Source organism: Stomoxys calcitrans, chromosome 4 (genome assembly GCF_963082655.1).
Source record: "Stomoxys calcitrans chromosome 4, idStoCalc2.1, whole genome shotgun sequence".
Classification (NCBI taxonomy): Eukaryota; Metazoa; Arthropoda; class Insecta; order Diptera; family Muscidae; genus Stomoxys; species Stomoxys calcitrans.
Window position 1 is genome coordinate 103,595,589 of NC_081555.1, and position 21,663 is coordinate 103,617,251.

Consider the following 21,663-nt stretch of genomic DNA (forward strand, 5'->3'; position numbering starts at 1 on the left):
CGGTTGGCAAGGGCCTTCGTTCGATTCTTAAGGATTCATTATTATCATGCCTATAATTTGCCTAGGCCATAGAACTTCCCCGACAAACCAACACGCTCTTTAAAAAGTTGGTATAAGAGGGAGGCTTGGTGCGAATGATCCTAAGAATTTCACCAATAGGGAGAGAGACTCCCTAAGTTTGGCTCTGGAATTCGCTGCAGAGGCTACGCCAGAGACTAAACGTCTAGATTTGGAAACTGCACCGCAGTCAACCAAACGATTGCGATCACCTGGAGGGCATCCCATGCCTAAAAGAACAAGGGCGAACAATAGTAAGGTGGGTCCAAGAACCTTTGCTAATGGTGCTAGGGACAGTTTGGTGATGTCAGTTGTCGACAAGGGAGAAGAACAGGCCTGCAGCTGTGCTTCAGCGGGGAAGCACGGAACTCAAAAGTAAAAAGGAATCGTCAAGTGTCCAGTGTACTGAGTAAGAGTGGCTTCATATCTTTCTCACCTGCCCCTGGATGCGTACGGAAGCTCATCATGACAAGATCTAACGAATCTTGTGAGGATGAACTCCTGGCGGAATCAGAAGACGAGGCTAACACAACAGTGGTGGAAGTTCTGAATCCTGACTATGGTCCGGTTTCTACAGATAAATCTCCCCCATTGTAAGGCCTCTTCGACTAAGAATTTCGGGATTCAAGCTACTCAAGGGAACGGGGAATGGAAGACACAGAGCCTGTATTCTTACAAAGAATAGTCTAAATGATTTTCTTCTTCCGAAGAGTCTTGAAATAAAAAAGTCTCATTACTGGCTGACTTCCCTATAAATGGCACACGATTCAGAGATGCCGCCTTCAAACCTTAAGTTGCTGGTTGAAGCCGCTTCTGTAGGGAAGAAGAGTCCATTGTAGGAAGTGATGCTAATGCATATCACCAGATATGGAGAAGTATGGATGTCAACGAAAGGGGTGGGCTGCTTATCGAATATATTGGGTTGCCCAAAAAGTAATTGCGGATTTTTAATAGAAAGTAAATGCATTTTTAATAAAGCTTAGAATTAACTTTAATCAAATATACTTTTTTTACACTTTTTTCTAAAGCAAGCTAAAAGTAACAGCTGATAACTGACAGAAGAAAGAAAGCAATTACAGAGTCACAAGCTGTGAAAAAATTTGTCAACGCCGACTATATGAAAAATCCGCAATTACTTTTTGGGCAACCCAATATGATAAGTTGCAATCTGGCGTTTTGTAATAAAGGGGATAAACCGACCTTTATTACCAGGAACAGGCAGCAGGTACTAGATATTACCTTTGTATCGGAAGAATTAATGGAAGAATATGGGACTGGGATGTGTTGGAGGACCACAGTTTTTCTGATCATCGATGTATTAGTTTCAGCCTTAGAGGAAATACTGCAGAAGTGGCATCTCGGCTTAACAGAAGAAAGGCGGATTGGGAGTACTTTCGGCACAAATTTTGCACGTCTATCCCTTCTGACCCGAAAAGGAAGAGGAAACTCCGTAGGATATAGAAGTAGTGGTCAAGCGGATCACGAAGGCCCTGAATGACTCGCTTGTGTCAGCATGTCCTAGTGCCAAGCAAACAGCGACCGCCATGGTGGACTAGAGCTGGCAAAATATCGATGGCACTATCGATATTTTAGTTTTTGGCAGAATATCGATTGATATTTTTCCTATCGATACTATCGCCAAAGTTCCACTATATATGCAAAAGTGTACAAAAATATTAGCAAAGCGATCTAAAATGTATCCCATTCACAAAATTTTTAATCGTCCTTCGTGTTGAGTATTTCAACCCTTAACCGGATATAGCTTCCTTATTAAATTTCCCGATTTTACTTCTTGTGCCTATAGAGGGCGCAGTTTTCCTCCGATTGAGCTAAATTGTTGTACAATGGTTTCTGTCATGATTTCATGATTTAATAAATTTGCTTTTAGTCGGTCAATGCATTTTTATAGCTTTTATATCAGCCGAAATCCCGATTTTTATTTCTCATTTTCGTTTTAATTATAGGTAAGACGAAATTAACATTAGTAGCGATACTATCGATATATATTATTAGATATATCGAAAATATCGGATTTTGCGAATATCGATAGTTTGCCAACTCTATGGTGGACCTCAGTGCTGGTTGGTCAAAGGAAGAACTGCAGAAAACTCTTCAACAGAGCAAAAGCCACAAAAGCACCACACGATTGTGACATCTATAAAGTTGAGCTAAGAAAATACAAGGGCGAGCTGAGAAAGGATCAGAACAAATCCTGGGTAGAATTCTGCAGCTCCTCGGAGGATACATCTGAGGCCTCTAGACTAAGGAAGATTCTGTCCTCAAGACCTATTACGGTGGGGTATATACAGAAGTCAGAGAATGTATGTCTAGTGAGGAAACACTAGAACTACTGTTTGATACAAATTTCCCAAAGTCAGAAGTCAGAGAACTACTCCTTGATACACATTTCCCGGAAAATTCTTCAACGTACAACGTGGCGCCAGATGAGGTTGTCACTGGCATGCATTTGTCGGATGTTATTAGGAAAATTGTGTCTGAGCCCAAAATCCTTTGGGCGATAAGAAGTTTCGACTACTGTAAGTCGCTAGACCCTGATGATGTATCACCGGTTGAATTCCCAGACTTAAGGAGATATACTCTGCTTATATCAGAAGGTCATATATACCTGTGGGATGGAGAGACACGAAGGTAATTTTCATTATAAAAGCAGGAAAACCCTACCATTAGTCTGTCATCCTTTATACTCAAGTCTCTTGAGATGTTGATAGAAACATATTTTAGGGAAAAAATCCCTGGGGATAGCCTGTCTGGGCAGCAGCATGCATATAGTAAAGGCAAATCCATTGAAACAGCCTCTAGGCTAAGGAAGATACTGTCCTCGAGACCTATTACGGTGGGATATATTCAGAAGTCAGAGAATGTATGTCTAGTGAGGAAACACTAGAACTACTCCTTGATACATATTTCCCGGGAAATTCTTCAACGTACAACGTGGCGCCAGATGAGGTTGTCACTGGTATGCATTTGTCGGATGTTATTAGCAAAATTGTGTCTGAGCCCAAAATCCTTTGGGCGATAAGAAGTTTCGACTACTGTAAGTCGCTATACCCTGATGATGTATCACCGGTTGAATTCCCAGACTTAAGGAGATATACTCTGCTTGTATCAGAAGGTCATATATACCTGTGGGATGGAGAGACACGAAGGTAATTTTCATTATAAAAGCAGGAAAACCCTACCATTAGTCTGTCATCCTTTATGCTCAAGTCTCTTGAGATGTTGATAGAAACATATATTAGGTAAAAAATCCCTGGGGATAGCCTGTCTGGGCAGCAGCATGCATATAGTAAAGGCAAATCCATTGAAACAGCCTCTAGGCTATGGAAGATACTGTCCTCGAGACCTATTACGGTGGGATATATTCAGAAGTCAGAGAATGTATGTCTAGTGAGGAAACACTAGAACTACTCCTTGATACAAATTTCCCGGGAAATTCTTCAACGTACAACGTGGCGCCAGATGAGGTTGTCACTGGCATGCATTTGTCAGATGTACTAGGAAAATTGTGTCTGAGCCCAAAATCCTTTGGGCGATAAGAAGTTTCGACTACTGTAAGTCGCTAAACCCTGATGATGTATCACCGGTTGAATTCCCAGACTTAAGGAGATATACTCTGCTTGTATCAGAAGGTCATATATACCTGTGGGATGGAGAGACACGAAGGTAATTTTCATTATAAAAGCAGGAAAACCCTACCATTAGTCTGTCATCCTTTATGCTCACGTCTCTTGAGATGTTGATAGAAACATATTTTAGGGAAAAAATCCCTGGGGATAGTCTGTCAAATTTGTCAACGCCGACTATATGAAAAATCCGCAATTACTTTTTGGGCAATCCAATATTACGGCAGGCTTGGGATCTGTGTATCTAGAAAGATGAGAAAGCAGAGAAATACCACAAGGATGTATACTGTCTCCTCTACTGTGGAATATAGTCATTAACAATATATTATTGTCTCTGGAAGAAAAAAGTGTAAAAGTGCTCGCGTATGCTGATGACGCGCCAATTGCGGTAAGGGGAAAGTTGCCCAGCACTCTAAGAGATATACTTCAGGAAGCTCTACGTGCAACAGAAAAGTGGGCTACCCTAATTGGTCTAAGTATAATTCCGAGCAAGACTGAAGTAGTTCTTTTCAGCAGGAGATATAAGTTGCCTACAGTGGAACCCGTCTCTTTGGGTGGAGAGATTGTTCCATTTACAGAAAGCGCAAAATACCTGGGTGTTTTGCTGGACAGGAAATTGAACTTCAAATCCAACATTTTGGAAAGGGCAAGAAAGGCAACTCTTGCCCTATACACCTGCAAGAAAGCCATTAGCAAATGTTGGGGGTTTAGACCGCGCGTCATGCATTGCGTATATACTGCAGTTGTCAGACCTATAATGCTATATGGTGTTGTGGTCTGGTGGACGGCGCTTCAAAAGTCCACCTACTGCTCAATACTTAACCGGATCCAAAGGATGGCTTGTTTGTGCATCACAGTCGCACTGAGGACGACACCATCTGAAACACTGAATTTAATGCTACATCTAATGACTCTGGACATTGTGGCTAAACAAATTGCAGCGACCACTGCCGTGAGGTTAAGGGAGCTTCCTCATTTAACATGTGGCGGCAATGGACATTGTATTTGCCTAGTATAGCTCCCCTATAAATCGATCTCCTGATTTGACATCTTGAGCCGCTGGAAGCCGCAATTGTTATCCGATTTGGTTGAAATTTTACACGCAGTAGTTTACTATGATTTCCATTATCCTCGGTAAGTATTGCCTTAATGGTCTGTAACGTGATTTGGCTCCCAAATAAATCGATCTCCCGATTAGTCTGCTCTGAAAGCCTAAACTTGGCTCTAATTTGGCAGAATTTTGGTACGTAATCAAGGTTACCCTTCAACTGGTCGGTTCCCAACATTCAACCCAACCGAAATAATGTTCTAACTAACCCCAGCCACGTCACTGTATTACGCCAATGCGTCTGCAAAAATATTTTATGTACAATTTATACCAAAAGAAATTGTTGCTTGCATACGCGCATACCTCTTTTACTTCTTCTTAGTTGTATTTTTTTGGCATTCACACAAAGTCATAAAATACCAAGGAACACCTTTTGTATTATGATAATAATAATTGTTCTTTATTTATATGAAAAATATGATTTATGATTTCTGAGAATATTGAACGAACTAAAAACCACAAGCTGCCAAAAGATGTGCAAGGATTCCCCCCTTGCAACACCGACAAACAACTGAACACACAATCCTTGGATCTATGCAAAAACCAAAACTGGGAGGAACAATTTCCCACAGCCAGCCAAAACTAGACGGAATTTTTATATTGGCGACAAAAGGGATGCAAAACGGAGGAATATAACAATTCCAGCCAAACAATCCTCCCAAATGTTTACATTCACACTCAACCGAGCAGCAAAACATTTTATACTTCAGCGGATGTGGCATATCACTTGAGGATACAACAAACAAAACAAAGCAAAACCCTCCAATGCCGAAAAACAGACAACAAACGAATATGCAAAATTTCCCATTTCCTTCGTTCCTATTGGGAACACCGTCGAAGGTATGAGAAGTGGGGACAATGTGTACACCTCCAGCAGCCAAATGTAAACTCTTGCACAGGACATCCTTTACTTTTGCGGTAACCACTAACCTGTCTCCCTCTCCAATCAGCTAAAAACCCCCCTTTGCAAAATATTGCGTTATGGTGATGATATCCGTTTCGTATTCCAATTTGAGTTTATATTCCTTTTGCTTATTGTCCTTTTTGTATTCTTGGGGCGTGGAACTGGAGGAGGATATTGGTGTGCATATTACTTTGGTGTTATATTGATATTTGTGTGACATTCTATTTGAGATGAAGACAAAATGAAGTTTGGCATATCTGTTGCATTATTGACAACTTTGTTAAGAAGTTTACATTTAACAACAAGAATGGGGTTTTGATGTGGTTACGACTAAGATAGCGTTCTACAACTTATTTAGGTAGGAATGGATTGAGAGAGGAAGAGATTGGAAACCACCGTAGCTCAGGAGGTTAGTATGTGCTCCTATGACGCTGAAAGCCTGGGTTCGAAACCTGGCGAGAGCAAAATTTTCAGCGGTGGTTTCCCCCCACCCAATGCTGGCGTTATTTAGTTAGTTAGGCAAAGGCACTCCATTCGGATTCGGCTATAAATAGGAAGCCCCTAATCATTGAGCTTAAATTTGTATCGGGCTGCACTCATTGATAAGTGAAAATTTTGCCCCTGTTCCTTAAAGGAATGTTCCTGGGCACATTTGCATGGATTGGTACCATCTACCGGAGCCCGTTGTTATACATGCTAAATTTTATAAAAATACTATCACCGATATTCCCAAAACTCATCGCAGATTTGAAATTGGTTTATTTGACGGATTTCCTTTATAGAACTGTCAACTAAATCTATTTTAAGGCTTCGTTAGGTTTTGTGAACAAGGCCGTAAGAGACTATGGTCAAAAACAAGAGATAAACTTATTCAACTTTTATCGGGAATTTTCAAAAGCAGTAGCATCGGGTAATGATAGAGGCCTTTAGGGGTTCAAGATTTCAATTCGAGGTATCGGTTTATATGGGGGCTATAACTAATTATGGACATTTTACTTCCAAGGGCTCAAAAAGTTAAATGGGGACATAGATTTGCAAGTGGCTATATCTATTTATGACCTATCTAACATGCATTTTGTCTGATTATTGCAGGGCTTAAAAGTACTGCAACTCAAAAAGGCAAATAGATTTATTTATCCAAATCTTAAGCAATATGGGCAGATACATATATGGTGGAAGGGCGGACATTGGTAGATTAACGCAGAATATCAAAACGCCTATTGGGTCCCAGCCCAATATTTCGAGGTGTTACAAACACAATGACTACATTAGTAGCTCGTCTTCCTATGGCTGTAGGCATAATGCATAAAATGCCTAATTTATAGCAGCTATATCGAAATGTGGTCCGATTTGGACTAAATTCGGCACGGACATTGAGTGGTCTAATAGTACAAGTCATTGTTCAATTTTGTAGAACAAAATATTGGTCTTTTTGGTAGCTATATCCAAATATAGACCGATCTGAACCATATACGATACGGTTGTCAAAAAGTCTAACATAACTCACTCTGTCAAATTTCAGCGAAATCGGATTATAAATGCGCAATTTTATGAAGCCAAGACTATAAATCAGGAGATCGGTTTATGTGGCATCTATATCCAAATCTGAACCGATCTTTTTCGGGCCATTTCGGGGCCATCGTACAATAAATTCTTCTTTTATGGCCCAAAACCTTAAAACAAGAGATCGGTTTATATGACAGCTATATCCAAATCTGGACCGATCTGAAGAGGGATATCCAAGGGACTAACACAACACACTGTTCCAAATTGTGTCAAAATCGGACAATAAATGTGCTTTATATGGGCCCAAGACCTTAAATCGAGAGATCGGTCGATATGGCAGCTATATTCAAATCGGGACCGATCTGAGCATATTGAAGAAGAATGTTTATGAGCCTAACACAACTCACTGTCCCATCGGACAACAACTGCGTCTTTTATGGGCCCAAGAACTTTAATCGAGAGATTGGTCTATATGGCAGTTATATCAAAATCTGGACCACTCTGGGCCAAATTGAAGAAGAATGTCCAAAGATATAACATAACTCACTATTCCAAATTTTGGCAAAATCGGACAATAAATGCGCTTTTTATGGGCCCAAAACCTTAAATCAAGAGATCGGTTTATATGGCAGCTATATCCAATTCTGGATCGATCTGAGCCAAATTGAAGAAGGATGCCCAAAAGTATAAAACAAAACACTGTTTAAAATTTTGGCAAAATCGGACAATAAATGCGCCTTATATGGTCCTAAGACCTTGACGCGAGAGATCGGTCTATATGGCAGCCATATTCAAATCTGGACCGATCTGGTCCAGATCTGGGCCGCATCACAACTCACTTTCCCAAATTTCGGCGCCATCGGAAAATAAATGCACCTTTCACGACCCCAATCCCTTAAATCGAGAGATCAGCCTATATGGCAGATATATCCAAATCTGAACCGATCTGGGCCAACTTGAAGAAGAATAATGGTGAGGCTAACACAACTCACTGTCCTAAATTTCGGCGACATCGGACAACAAATGCGCCTTTTATGGGTTCAAGACCCTAAATCGAGAGATCGGTCTATATGGCAAATATATCCAAATTTGAACCGATCTGGGCCTAACTAAAGAAGGATGTCGGGTGGTCTAACACAATTCAAAATCGGATAATAAATGTGGCTTTTTATGGGCTTAAGACCTCAAATCGGAGGAGGGGTCCATATCAAGATATAGGCCGATATAGCCCATCTTCGAACTTAACCTGCCTATATACATATAAACAATATGTGCAAGGTTTCACCCTAATATCTGCATTTCTAAAGACTGTAGCGTGATTTCAGCAGACAGACAGATAGACGGACGGACTAAGATTTTTACGACGATCAAGAATATATATATTTTATAGAGTCGGAAATGGATATTTCGATGTGTTGCAAACGGAATGACAAATTAAATAAACGCCCTACCTTCGGTGATTGGCATGAAAAACATTTGAGAAGCAAACTTTAAGCTTAGAAACTCATTTAACAGTTAACGCCTAAAAGCATAAACCACTTTTGGCAAAAAAAAAATTAGTGACTTTCAAACTGTTAATGACGAGTAACCCACCAAATAAAATTATCTTTGGATCGTTGTATCGAAGATGATTGAAATAACAGAGACATTTTTCTGCTCTCAAAATTTGGCAGCAAGTATTAAGCTTATAGGTGTCGGTAATTATTTTATTTTCCTTCAAAGCAAGCAGCTCTGCCGAAAAAAATTAAATTTACAGCAAAACGAAAAGAAATAAAAATGCACATCATGGAAGCTAACCCTGTCATATAAACCGATTTGGGGTCTTGACTTCTTGAGCCTCTATCGCCTTCTAGAGGCTCAAGAAGTCAAGACCCCAATTATTATCCGATTTGGCTGAAATTTTGCATGACGTGTTTCGTTATGACTTCCAACTTCTGTGCTAAGTATGGCTCAAATCGGTCCATAACCTTATATAGCTTTCATATAAACCGAGTTGGGGTCGTGACTTCCTGAGCCTCTATAAAACCCAAATCCTACCCGATTTGGCTGAAATTCAAGATGCAAAATCGGTTTATATCGCAGCTATATCAAAACATGGACCGATATAGCCCATTTACAATCCCTACAGACCTACACTAAAAAGAAGTATTTATGCCAAATTTCAAGCGGCTAGCTTTACTCCTTCGAAAGTTAGCGTGCTTTCGACAGACAGACGGACAGACATGGCTAGATGGACTTAAAATGTCATGACGATCAAGAATATATGTACTTTATTGGGTCGTAGACGAATATTTTGAGGAGTTACAAACAGAATGGCGAAATCAGTATACCCCCATCAGATGGTGGAGGGTATAATAGACCGTTTGAGAACGGATAAAGATAACTCTTTAAAATTCAATGGTAAGAACTGAAGTGTTAACAAGATCATAGGCAAAATTCTATGGCCCTACATGGTTCGGGCGTCTCTTGGCAGGACCCTAAAGTTGGTCACCTCAGCATTTAGAAAACTTGTTCGAGCTGCCAAATCTCCGATTTCCAAACGAAATTTGCTGGATAGTGCTGAAAAATTTCTAAAAAAATCTGTTGAAATTACGCTACAGTCTTTAAAAATAGAGATATTGAGCGGAAACTTTGCACAATTTTTTTTTTTTTGCCATTAGCAGGTTAAGTTCGAAGATGGGCTACTTTAGACTATACCTTGATATAGCCCCCATATAGACCATTCCGCCTATTTAGGGTCTTAGGCCCATAAAAGCCAAATTTATTATCCGATTTTGCTGAAATTTAGGACAGTGAGTTGTGTTAGGCCCCTCAATAACCTTCTTCAATTTGGCTCAGATTGGTTCAGATTTGGATATAGCTGCCATATAGACCGATCGGCCGATTTAGGGTCTTAGACCCATAAAACCACATTTATTATCCGATTTTGCTGAAATTTGGGACAGTGGGTTGTGTTAGACCCTTCGATATCCTACTTTAATTTGGCTCAGATCGGTCCAGATTTGGATATATTTGGGCCCATAAAAGGCGCATTTATTGTTCGATGTCGCCGATATTTGAGACAATGAGTTAAGTCAAGCCCCTCGACATACTTCTGCAATATGGCACAGATCGGTTCAGATTTGGAAATTGCTGCCATATAGACCGATCCCTCGATTTAAGGATTTGGGCCCATAAAAAGCGCATTTATTGTCCGAGTTCGACGAAATTTGGGACAGTGAGTGGTGTTAAGCCCTTCGACATACTTCTGCAATTTGGCCGAGATCGGTCCAGATTTGATTTAGGCACTTCGACAGCCCTCTTTAATTTGGCTCAGATCGGTGCAGATTTGGATATAGCTGCCATATAGACCGATCTCTCGTTTTATAGTCTTGGCCCCATAAAAGGCACATTTATAATCCGATTTCGCTGACGCAGAGACTTATGTAAGGCTTTTCGCCATCCGTGTCGTTTATGGTTCAGATCGGTCTATATTTGGACATGGCTACCAAAAAGACCAATATTTTGTTGACTTGTACTTATTAGATCACTCAATATCCGTGTCAAATTTGGTCCAAATCGGACCATATTTCGATAAAGCTGCTATGGGGGCATAAATTAGACAAGTTTTACCGGATTATGACGAAATGTGGTTTACATATATACCCAAGGTGGTGGGTATCCAAATTTCGGCCCGGCCGAATTTAACGCCTTTTTACTTGTTATCCGATTATCTCAAAATTTGGCAAAGCAATTTTTTTTGCCAAGAGACGAAGCCTATTGAAACTGGAAGACATCGGTTCAGATTTGGATATAGCACCCATAAATATATATATATATATATATATATCTTGGCCCGATTTTAACAGATTTTCTCTAAATTTGGCAAGAAGGATTTTCTAATGACTCTGGATATTATAGATGAATGTCATAGAACTCGGTTCATATTTAGATATAGAGCTTTGTATTTTTAAATCGGAACCGATTTCTATATATGCATGTATATGTTTCGCCCGATTTACACATCTAGAGCCACTGCAAGCTCGTTTATCGACCAATCTTCCCAAAATTTAGCATAACGCTTACCTCTGTACCCATCTAAGGAGTTTGGTCGAAATCGGTTGAGATTTAGATATAGCTTCCTTATATATGTTCGTCCGATTTGTACTTTTACTGCAATTATGTTGTCATTTGTTAACCGATTCTCTCGAAATTTGGTAGGATGTATTTTCTTATGATTCTTTACATTTCTAGTGTATTTCATAGCAATCGGTTCAGATATAGATATAGTTCTCATGTAAATATTTCGCAAGACTTTCACTTCTAGAGCCAATCCAAGCACATTTATTCCCATATGTATGGAAAATATAGGCGTCATATGAATCACTAGCTGTATGACGACGATAACACAGTTACACGCATCAAAATGCAACGGCTGCGTTGGCTAGGTCATGTTGTCAGAATGGATGAAGAAGCGCCAGAAAATAAGTCTTCTGAAGGCAAACACGGTGGTACACGCAAACCGGGACGACCAAACGGCCGATGAAAGGATCAAGTGGTGAGAGACACCTCAAAACTTGGTATCAGAGACTTTAGAATGTGTGCAGAAGATCAAGGCGCTTGGAACGCCATTCTACGTTCGGCTAATGGAACAAATGTTCTGTCATAGCCAATGTAAGAATTTAAAATACCATACATATGTTAGTCCGACTTTGAGCAATTTGTAAAAATGATAGTAATAGTACCGGCCTTTATTACTAACAAAAAGAAGAGATGATCATTCATCTCCTTTATTCGTTAGTGGCCTACATATTTTCCATGCAGTCGTCCAACTTATGAAGAGCCATTAAAAAAAAACACTTAAAGACTTCACCATGAAGAGCTTACTCCTTAATTTTCTTCGAAAATTTAACTATTTTGATGCCAGCACGTTTTAGACACTTATACTGAACAAACCCATCCTACATTCGCAATGAAGTCAATGCTCCACAAAACAAGCCAAAGAATTATAACAAAACACATTGAAAAAGGATACCTGAGGACCTTTGTATGAATTGCACATTACATTTAGTGTGGGTGAAAAATGTTTTTTTTTGGTTTGGTTCCCTAGTGCGAGCTATTGCATTTGAAACATATTTCGTATGAATGGACAGACGGCGGCATGAAGAAACTCACCACAGCGTAGTACATTTAAATAAAGAATTTGCATTTAGATAGAATTCTATACAACTTCGAGAACAATAATAGAACGAATAGTTATTTTTATAGACTCAGATTTCGCCCCCCAACATCTCGACGTGGTGCGACGAAGCCAACGAGCACATTCCATGCAATTGTTTGTTTTCCAATGAATGCATTTGCCTGGGATTCTCAATCATGAACAAAAATATCATATTTTTCTGTACCGCAACTGTCATGTCAATAATAAAACTAATGGACTTCCATTGTCCAGAATTGAAATGGATAAGTACCCTGGGCAATCAACATTAAGCAGGACAATTGCTCTACCCTGGGATGGCTACTATGCGCCACAGTGCATTTTGCACAATAAATAATTGGCTTCGTTTTTGCTTTGGCAACTTTGTATGTATTTGTGAATGAAATGCAAGAGAATTGTGCTGATGGAGATACATTTAAAGAGTCCATTTCATGATATTCATATAAGCAGAACAATTCGATATTATTTTCCACTATCAATATATTGAAGTCAGTTTGATTTTGTTGGCAAATGGATTAAAGTTTGACGGCATGATAAGCTTCGGCGAAGAAAAACAGTCAAAATCTTAATTTTCTTAGGTTGATAGAAACCATACTTCAAAACGTTGGTAGGTTAATGTGTTTGTTCCGTGCCACTCAAAACTCAATAAGCATGTCAATATGCCGTTTCGATACCCAACCAAGTGGTGTCAGCTATTCGTTCAAACTTCTATGTCGACTTAAGGCTATACCCAGAGAAAAGTTGATAGTAAAGCAACACCGTATGGTACAAAGACAATACCGGATGTTATGAATAAAACATAAAATTACCGTTTGGTATTAGCATTATTACCGAACTTGTATTGGTTTTAATACCAATCTGTTTATCGTTATTGGTTTTAGTACCAACCTGTTATTTATTTTTTTTTTTCACGTAACCAACACTCAGGGGATGTCCCCTATATATGCAGTGCATTGCGTTGGCCATAAGGAAAGTTATGATTTGGAGGGGGGAAAGAGGGAGTAGTGGTTACTGATATTAGTCTTAAATTTCAGAACGTCAATGTCGGTGGGAAATTATTAGACATTAGCCGGAAGTCGTTTCCACATACGAATGGTTTGGGCGAAAAATGAATTTTCTCGGTAACGCATGGTTCTGTTGGCTGGCCAATCAATTACAAATGGGTGAGAGTTCCTGGCAAGTCTTGTATTCCTGGTGAACATCCTAACGTCAGGAATAAGAAGACGTATATCCCTGGAACACACGCCATGAAAATAACGATAGAGAAATACACCGCTACCCACATTCCGCCAATGTTCAAGAGAAGTATCGATGTTCAAGAGAACCATCGATGTTCAAGAGAACCATCGCTCTCCGTTGAACCCGGTCAAGGATGATTTTCGACCTCCAAGGATGATTTTCGACCTCCTGCCCATATATGAAAATAATATTGCCTTCTCGGCCTGATGTAGGTAGTGTAGATATTGAGAAGATCAGAAGAGGTGAAATATTTCTTGCACCGCTTAAGAAAGCCCAAACACTTGAATGCTTCTTTCGACACTTCGAAAACGTGTTTTGGCTAGCGGACATAACATTGTATCTTCATGCCCAGAACATCAAGAGCATCTGACTGTTCAATATCTATACCGTCCATAGATATCGACGATTGAAATGAGTCAGTGAATCGCTTGTGATACAGGAAACACTGAGTCGTCTGTGCGTTAGAGTCTACTCTGTTCATTCTACCCCACTCGGAAATGGCCAACAAATCCTGGGAGAGCGTCTCATACATAATGCGCTACCTGTCCTCAATTTCTTGAGGACTGGTTCTATGACCGAATGAATATGAATGACACAGACTACTGTCATCGCCAAATGAGAAAACTGGATTCGAAGTCTGACACAATAGATCGTCAATGAAAATAAGAAAAAGGGAAGGGGAAAGGACAGAGCCTTGTGGCATACCTGCGGTCAATGTATACTCATCTGATGAGAACCCACGTACAACAACTCGTATAGTGTGATCTCTGAGAAAGCTCGATATAAATCGAACAAAGTTATTACCGACTCCAAAAGCGACAAGCTTCGATAAAAGTGCACCGTGCCAGACCCTATCAAATGCCTTGGAAATATCCAGAGCCACGACCTTACTCTCACCAAACTGGTGGATAGAGCGACTCCATCGCACAAAAATGCCATTAGGTCTCCCGTAGAGCGATTTCTGCGGAACCCATACTGACTGTCGCTAAGAAGGCCATTGGACTCAAAGTATCTGACAAGATGATGGTTAACCATACTCTCCATAAGCAAGGTTGAAAAGGTTGCCTAGTGAACGGGCAAGCGACGAAGAACACTTACAAAGGACAAGTGTTGATATACTGACCGGGCCCGGAGATTTATTAACGTCGAGATCCGTAAGGACCCTTTTAACTCCAGGAGTTCGAAAGAATATCCGAGGCATCGAACTAAGCACACTATCAATCTCGGGGAGTGGTTGATTGATAAACGGCAAGGAAGAATTTCCTGCAAACATTTCAGCCAGTAGATTAGCCTTATCAACCGGGTCAGTGAATACCTGATCATCTTTAACAAGAGTTGGGATGATCAGGTAAAGGGCAACCAATGGGAAGAGGCGGCGCGAAAAGCAGAATACGAAAAGGATGCTGAAATGGTGCAGTGATCGGAATAACCAAGAGGCGCAAGGGCATTAACTTCATACTTCTCAGGGTGCGAAGTTAAGAATAGGTCAAGAGTGTTATGTTGGTGCCCTTCGACACATGAAATGTGTGTCGGTTCTTTCACTAGTTGCATCAGGCCTTTCTGCGCGCCGAATAGCACGGCGTATTGACTTTTTGTACTATTTCCATTTTGACCGACTGCGAGCATTTGGACAGGTTTTTACGCACTCAAATTGTATTAAAACATTTTATTTATTTTTTTTCACAAATATTTTATAACGGCGTCAATTCTTAATAGCCTCCTTGAAAGCCTCCTCCCAGGGTGAGTCAGAGAAATTTTTCTGAAAAAACTCCGAGCGGTGAGTTGGGCGGGGAGGAGGTGGAAGTCCCCAAACTGGTTGCGCTCTCCGGTAATGATGGCAACATGCTCAGGTCTAGGGAGCAAAGGACCTTCGCCGTCGAGAGCTTCCTTTCTAACAGTCGCTTACTTATTGCTACGCAACGTGGCTTCCGCACTCGCTTTGACATTCCTCCTCACTGATTAGTTTCTGGCCATAATTCGATTCTATCTTGTGTTAACTCATTTCGGGATTGTGGAAGTGTCGCTAAGACCAGAAATGGACTTCAACGTTTTCCCCGGCGTTCGGCTCGAAAACACGCTGCTATTATGGGAATTTCTGACACCACTGTTTGGGTGACGATCAAGAATATATTTACTTTATGGGGTCTTAGACGCATATTTCGAGGTGTTACCAACGGGATGATGAATTAAGTCATAGAAAATTAAGTAGTATTTAGTAACATTAATACACACATCCGAAATAATCAAATATCAACTAAACAAAAAAAAATCTGGCTATGTCCCGATGGGACATATATAAGGCATACACCGATTTGGAACATAATTGTCATGAATGTTGGAAGTGTTACCGGAAGTCATCGTACAAAATTTCAGCCAAATCGGATAATAATAGTGCCCTCTAGAGGCTCAAGAAATCAAATCGGGAGACAAGTTTATACGGGTGCTATATAAGGTTATAGACCGATTTGGGTCATACTTAACTTGGAAGTTGGCGGTAATGACAAACCACCGCGTGCAAAATGTCAGACAAATCGGACAATAAAATCGACATCTAGGGGCTCAAGACGTTTAATCCGGAGATTGGTTTATATGGAAGCCATATGGGGTTATGAACCTATTTGGACCATAATTAGCACATATGTTTTAAGTCGACGTACAAAATTTCAGCCAAACCGATTAAAAATTGCGTTCTCTAGAGGCTCAAGAAGTCAAATTGTAAATCGGTTTATATGGGAGCTATATATAATATTATAGACCGACTTGGACCATTATAAGCACGAATACTGGAGGTCGTAACAAAACACCACCTATAAAGTATCAGTCAAATCGGATAATAATTGCGCCCCCTGGAGGCTAATGAAATTAAATCGGGGGATCGGTTGTTACTGGAGCTACATACATCGGGTTAAATTCCGATTTGGAATTTAACCAAATCGGAACTTGGACCATAATAGGCACATGTGTTGACAGTCACAACAGAAATAGACATGCAAACTTTCAGCCACATAGGTTAAAAATTGTCGGTGTATGAGTGCAGTGCACAATCATAGAATTTGACAAGATTTTGTAAACATGTGTTTTATAAAGAAAAAAAAAATTTATAATTTTTATTTTTAAAAATGGGTGTAAAATTTAGTAACACGTAACAAAGTACGCAAAATTTTCTCACGTAACCAGTTAAAGGTTAAAGCGCTCTTACTTGTTAACTTTTATATTAATATAAAATTAAATTGGTATTGCGAAAACAATGCACAGAGATATGTGCATTTAATAACCTAATGATTCTCCAACTAACCCTAGAAACAATGTATGTCAACATTTTCACATAAGCAGCAATGTAACGCCTCTATTGTGTTGCCCTGTCTTTGGTTATCAACATGTTGTGCAACACTTAACGATAAGCAACATTATAGCAAAACTAAAGAGAAATTCAAAACAGCAAAGACAAAAAGCCACCAATTCAACATGTTGCTCTTTGAAAAGCCATCACGTGTTTAGAGCTCACTCAATCTCAAAAAAAGCAACAATCCCCCACTAAGTTTGAGTATGTGTGTGCGTTGTTATCTTCTTTGCTTATAGTGGATACTAAGTGCTATGGCGCATGACTGCAATAACAAAAATGTTAACGGTCTTTGTTTTAATGTCAACACGTTTTAGGTTTTCTCACTACGATGCTAATGTCAAAAGTCATATGCCAACCTTTTGTATGGCTACAGCCAGAATTTATGGGTCATGTTTGGCAGAGGATAGCGAGGGTGGTGGAGAGAGCATGTTTTTTGAAGAGAGCTATCAATTTGACAGTTAGATGAGTGGCATTAAACAGCTGTAGGTAAACATAGAAAACAAGTTGTCGTAGTTCCAAATCTTACTTCTCCGCTTTTTCTGTAAATTTAGTGTAAATAAAAATTGAAGTTGTTAAATTGCTTTACAAAACAAGTGACTTGTGTAATATTTAAAGTGTTTTTGGTGCTAAGACTTTGATGAGTTGGGGAATTTCCCAAAGTGCTGATTGAGTTAAAATATTAAAGCAAAAGTAAAGTAAATGCAACAACAAGAAATAAAGACGCAACCTGATTTGGTGACAACAAAACCAGCCCCTCTTTTTTGCAACATTAAATCAAAATCATGGCAAAAACAAGTTTTGGCATTTGTATTTAAAGAAAAAATTATGAAATCCTTATTTACGTTCAGCTGGAAATCGAGTTAATGTTTTGTTAGTCGGTCTGTTATTACTTTTTCAATTTCGTTTTGGGATTTTTTTTCGCATCCCACCAACGCGGCGGCGGCGGCAGCATGTTGCCATCGGGAGTAGCCTAAGTGGCACGGTGTGTTCGCGGTAGCATTCAAAACTTCCTACTCTTGGTTTTTGTTTTGTTGGCGGTTGTGTGTCCAAACAAGAAATTACCAACAAACGTGTTCAATACCCATCAAATAACGAAAACCACTTGCTGCATGCATAATCACAGCAGCGCACAATTGCAATAAAACCATTAAAGGCCTTTGATAACGCCATAGAAATTCATTTAAATTTAATTATCACCCCCCATCTTCAAGCCACAAGCCACATCAACGCGTATTGACGTCATACCCTTCTCCAACAGACCAACAGTCGTGTTTTTTTTTGTGGTCTTGTTTCTTTTGTACTTTTAATGATTTGTTTGGATTTCCCTTCAATGTTTTGTTCGCTGTTTGCCGTTACTTGTCATTGTTATTTTGCTTTACTTTGCGAATAATGAACAAAGCGTGAATGCGTTCTTCGGCAAACGATGGATGAGGGTGAGTATGAAATTTGTTTTTCCTTCGTTTTGGTATTCTAAATTTTCTCTAGCTTACCTCTTATACACGGTGTAGTTCACCACATAGGGAGAAAAATTACAAAAATTGGAATTTACCACACATTAAGTTGGATTTGTTGAATTCAGTTTTTTTAGCTGATAGATTTTTAAAAAATGGAAAACAAATCAATGAAATTTTTTTGAAAATAATTAAATGGAATTAAGTTTTCCCTTTAAGAAAATATTGGTTGCCCAAAAAGTAATTGCGGATTTTTTAAAAGAAAGTAAATGCATTTTTAATAAAACTTAGAATGAACTTTTATCAAATATACTTTTTTTGCACTTTTTTTCTAAAGCAAGCTAAAAGTAACAGCTGATAACTGACAGAAGAAAGAATGCAATTACAGAGTCACAAGCCGTTGAAAAAATTTGTCAACGCCGACTATATGAAAAATCCGCAATTACTTTTTGGGCAACCCAATATTTGTATATTCTCCACCATGGGATGAGTGTATACTAAACTCGTCATTCCTTCTTTAACACTTCAAAATATTCGACTAAGGCTCAATAAGGTAAATGGTGATTTTTATCTATTGTCCTTTTGACAACACTAGTTTAAACAGCTCACGCACGTTTGTGTTTTGTTTCACTATCAAACATCTTCAGTTTGGTCTATAATAAAATCATGAATCGTCTTACAAACGAACAACGCTAGCAAATTATTGAATTTTATCATCAAAAGGCGTGCTCTGTTAAGAAAGTTCATCGCGTTCATCATTGTGTGCAGCGACGAAGCCCATTTTCGGTGCAATGACCGTGACTGCGCCTCAAATGGTCCATCCGCTTAGTCCAATTTTGGCATACCCATTTCAACATTTTGGCCGGTATCTCACGAATAAATGCTTCAATGTTGTCTTCCAATGCGTCAATTGAAGCGGGCTTAACATAGCCTCACACAAAATAGTCTAAAGGCTTTAAATCGCACGATCTAGGCGGAAAATTGACCGGACCCGAACGTGAAATAAAATGTTCACCAAACTCGCCTCGCCGAATAAGTCCATTATTACGCGTGCTATGTGGCATGTGGCACCGTCTAGTTGAAACCACAAGTAATGCAAATAAAGCTCTCGCATTTTGGCCAAAAAACGGTGGATTTTATCTCACGATAGCGCTCACCATTCACAGTTACGTTACGATTCGCATCATCTTTGAAGAAGTACGGTCCAATGATGCCACCAGCTTATAAACCCCACCAAACTGTGACTTTTTCTGGATGCAATGGTAGCTATTGCAATGCTTCTGGCTGATCTTCACTCTAAAATCGACAATTCTGCTTATTTACGTACCCATTTAGCCAGAGATGAGTTTCGCCCATAAAATGAAAGAAGTTCGCGATTAACTTTCTAAACATTATTCGTTATTCGTTTCTAAGACAATTGATGGTTGAATTATAGACCAACCTGAAGATGTTTCACAGTGAAACAAAACACGAAACGTGCGTGAGCTGTTTAATGTTGCCAAAAAGAAGATGTTATCCGATCTGGACCAAAGTCCGATGTCGAATGTTCGAAGATAACACACCTTGGCGAATTTCAGCGAAATCGTGTAATAAATGCTGCTTCTATGGGCCTTCTAAACAGGAGATCGGTCTATATGGGGGTCATTTCAAGATATTGTCCGTTTAATAAGGATGGTCAATGCTCCATCGAAATCGGTGGTCCTAAGAAAACTCACAGCGCCAAATATCAGCTGGATCGGGCAATAATTGTGGCCTCCGTGTGCCTTAGACTTTAATCGGGCGATCGATATAGGGCAGTTATACCCAAATATAGTATGATCTCGACAGATGTTAAGAATATAAACGTAATTCGTTGTGCCAAATTTCAATCACATCGGATAGTAAATCCATCTTTCATGGGCATAAGAGCCTAAATGTGGTGATCGATCTATATGACGGCTATATCCACTTAACCTATGTATGAAAAGGATCTGTATGAAGTTTCAGCTCATTGCTTTAATTTTTAATAACTGTAGCGTGGTTTCAACAGTAGAATGGAAATGACGTGATTTAACGAGGATAAAAAATATATACGAGTATACTTAATAGGGTCGGAACCCATCCTTCAGTGTTGGGTGTAGGTAAGGTTTAGGTTAGGTTTAAGTGGCAGTCTGCCATCAGACGTTTTCATCCATTGTGATACCACAGGAACGGAAGAAGAAGAAAAAAGATGCCTTCTAGTTCCTACCGTTGAACCATCCATCAGGTCGCTTTAAAAAGCCCAATAACAGGCAAAGGTTCACATCTGCTAAATCAGACAGGTTCTTAAAGAAATGAGAACCTAAAGTGGAACTCCTTCTGACTGCTAGTGCGGGAAACACACACAGAAGGTGTTCTTTAGTCTCTTCTTCTTCGATGTCCTCACAGCTTCTGCAATAGTCGTTGCAGGCAACCTTCAGTCTGTCAGCATATTTTTCGATTAGACAGTGACCTGTCATGACGAACATAATGACTGAGACGTCTATTCTAGCTATTGACAGCAAAGCAATAGACCTCTTGAAGTGTAGATTAGGCCACATAGTTTTGGAATGCTCACAGCCCCTGTTTGTGACCATCTATCATTCGATGTCCTTCGGGACTGGACCTGAAAACTTAGCTTACATGTTGCTAGAGGCATAGGGTAGTTCCTAGTCTCGCAAGTTCGACCACTTTACAATTCCTGGGATATCTCGCGGGTCCGGCACCCAGAACAGGTGCGTTTTGAACTGTTGAGAGAGAGAGAGAATCTCGTTGAGAGATCTGCTCCAGTCGAGGGCGGTTTTTGTGTTAAGAAATACGTTCTCCAGGGATTTAATGGCTGCCTGGCTGTCTGAGAAGATATTTATGCCAATCGTCGTGATGACATTATATCTTTGCCATCCCACCACTCCCTTAATTGCAAGCATCTCCCCTTAATACACACTGCAGTGGTCGGGTAACTTTTTACGATATGACCAATTCTAGATCTGTAGAGTACACCCCAAAGCCCACCTGGTGGTCTAGTTTGGAACCATCCGTATGGAAGACTATGCAACTTCTGCTACTAGGGATATCGTAGTTCCAATTGGTTCTATCAGGAATAGTGGTACAGTATTTTTTATCAAAAAGCAGCTTAGATAGCGTGTAATCCACACTGCCTGGAACATCGGATATTGTATCAAAGATAACACAGTGCCCGTAGCCGCCACATGACCAA

At 39.8% G+C, this 21,663-nt stretch overlaps 1 protein-coding gene across 2 annotated transcripts in view; it reads left to right on the top strand.

The window, feature by feature from the left end:
- Positions 1–21,663, top strand: part of LOC106083243 (gustatory receptor for bitter taste 66a) — a 219,330-nt gene that overhangs the window by 32,148 nt on the left and 165,519 nt on the right. Inside the window, exon 6 of one of the 2 annotated variants that reach the window (XM_059366331.1) lies at positions 2,022–2,303. The exons of the other annotated variant lie outside the window; for it this stretch is intronic. The gene's annotated coding sequence lies outside the window, so the exon portion shown is untranslated. Of the gene's footprint in view, positions 1–2,021; positions 2,304–21,663 lie in introns of those variants that run through there. 2 annotated transcript variants of the gene reach the window in all.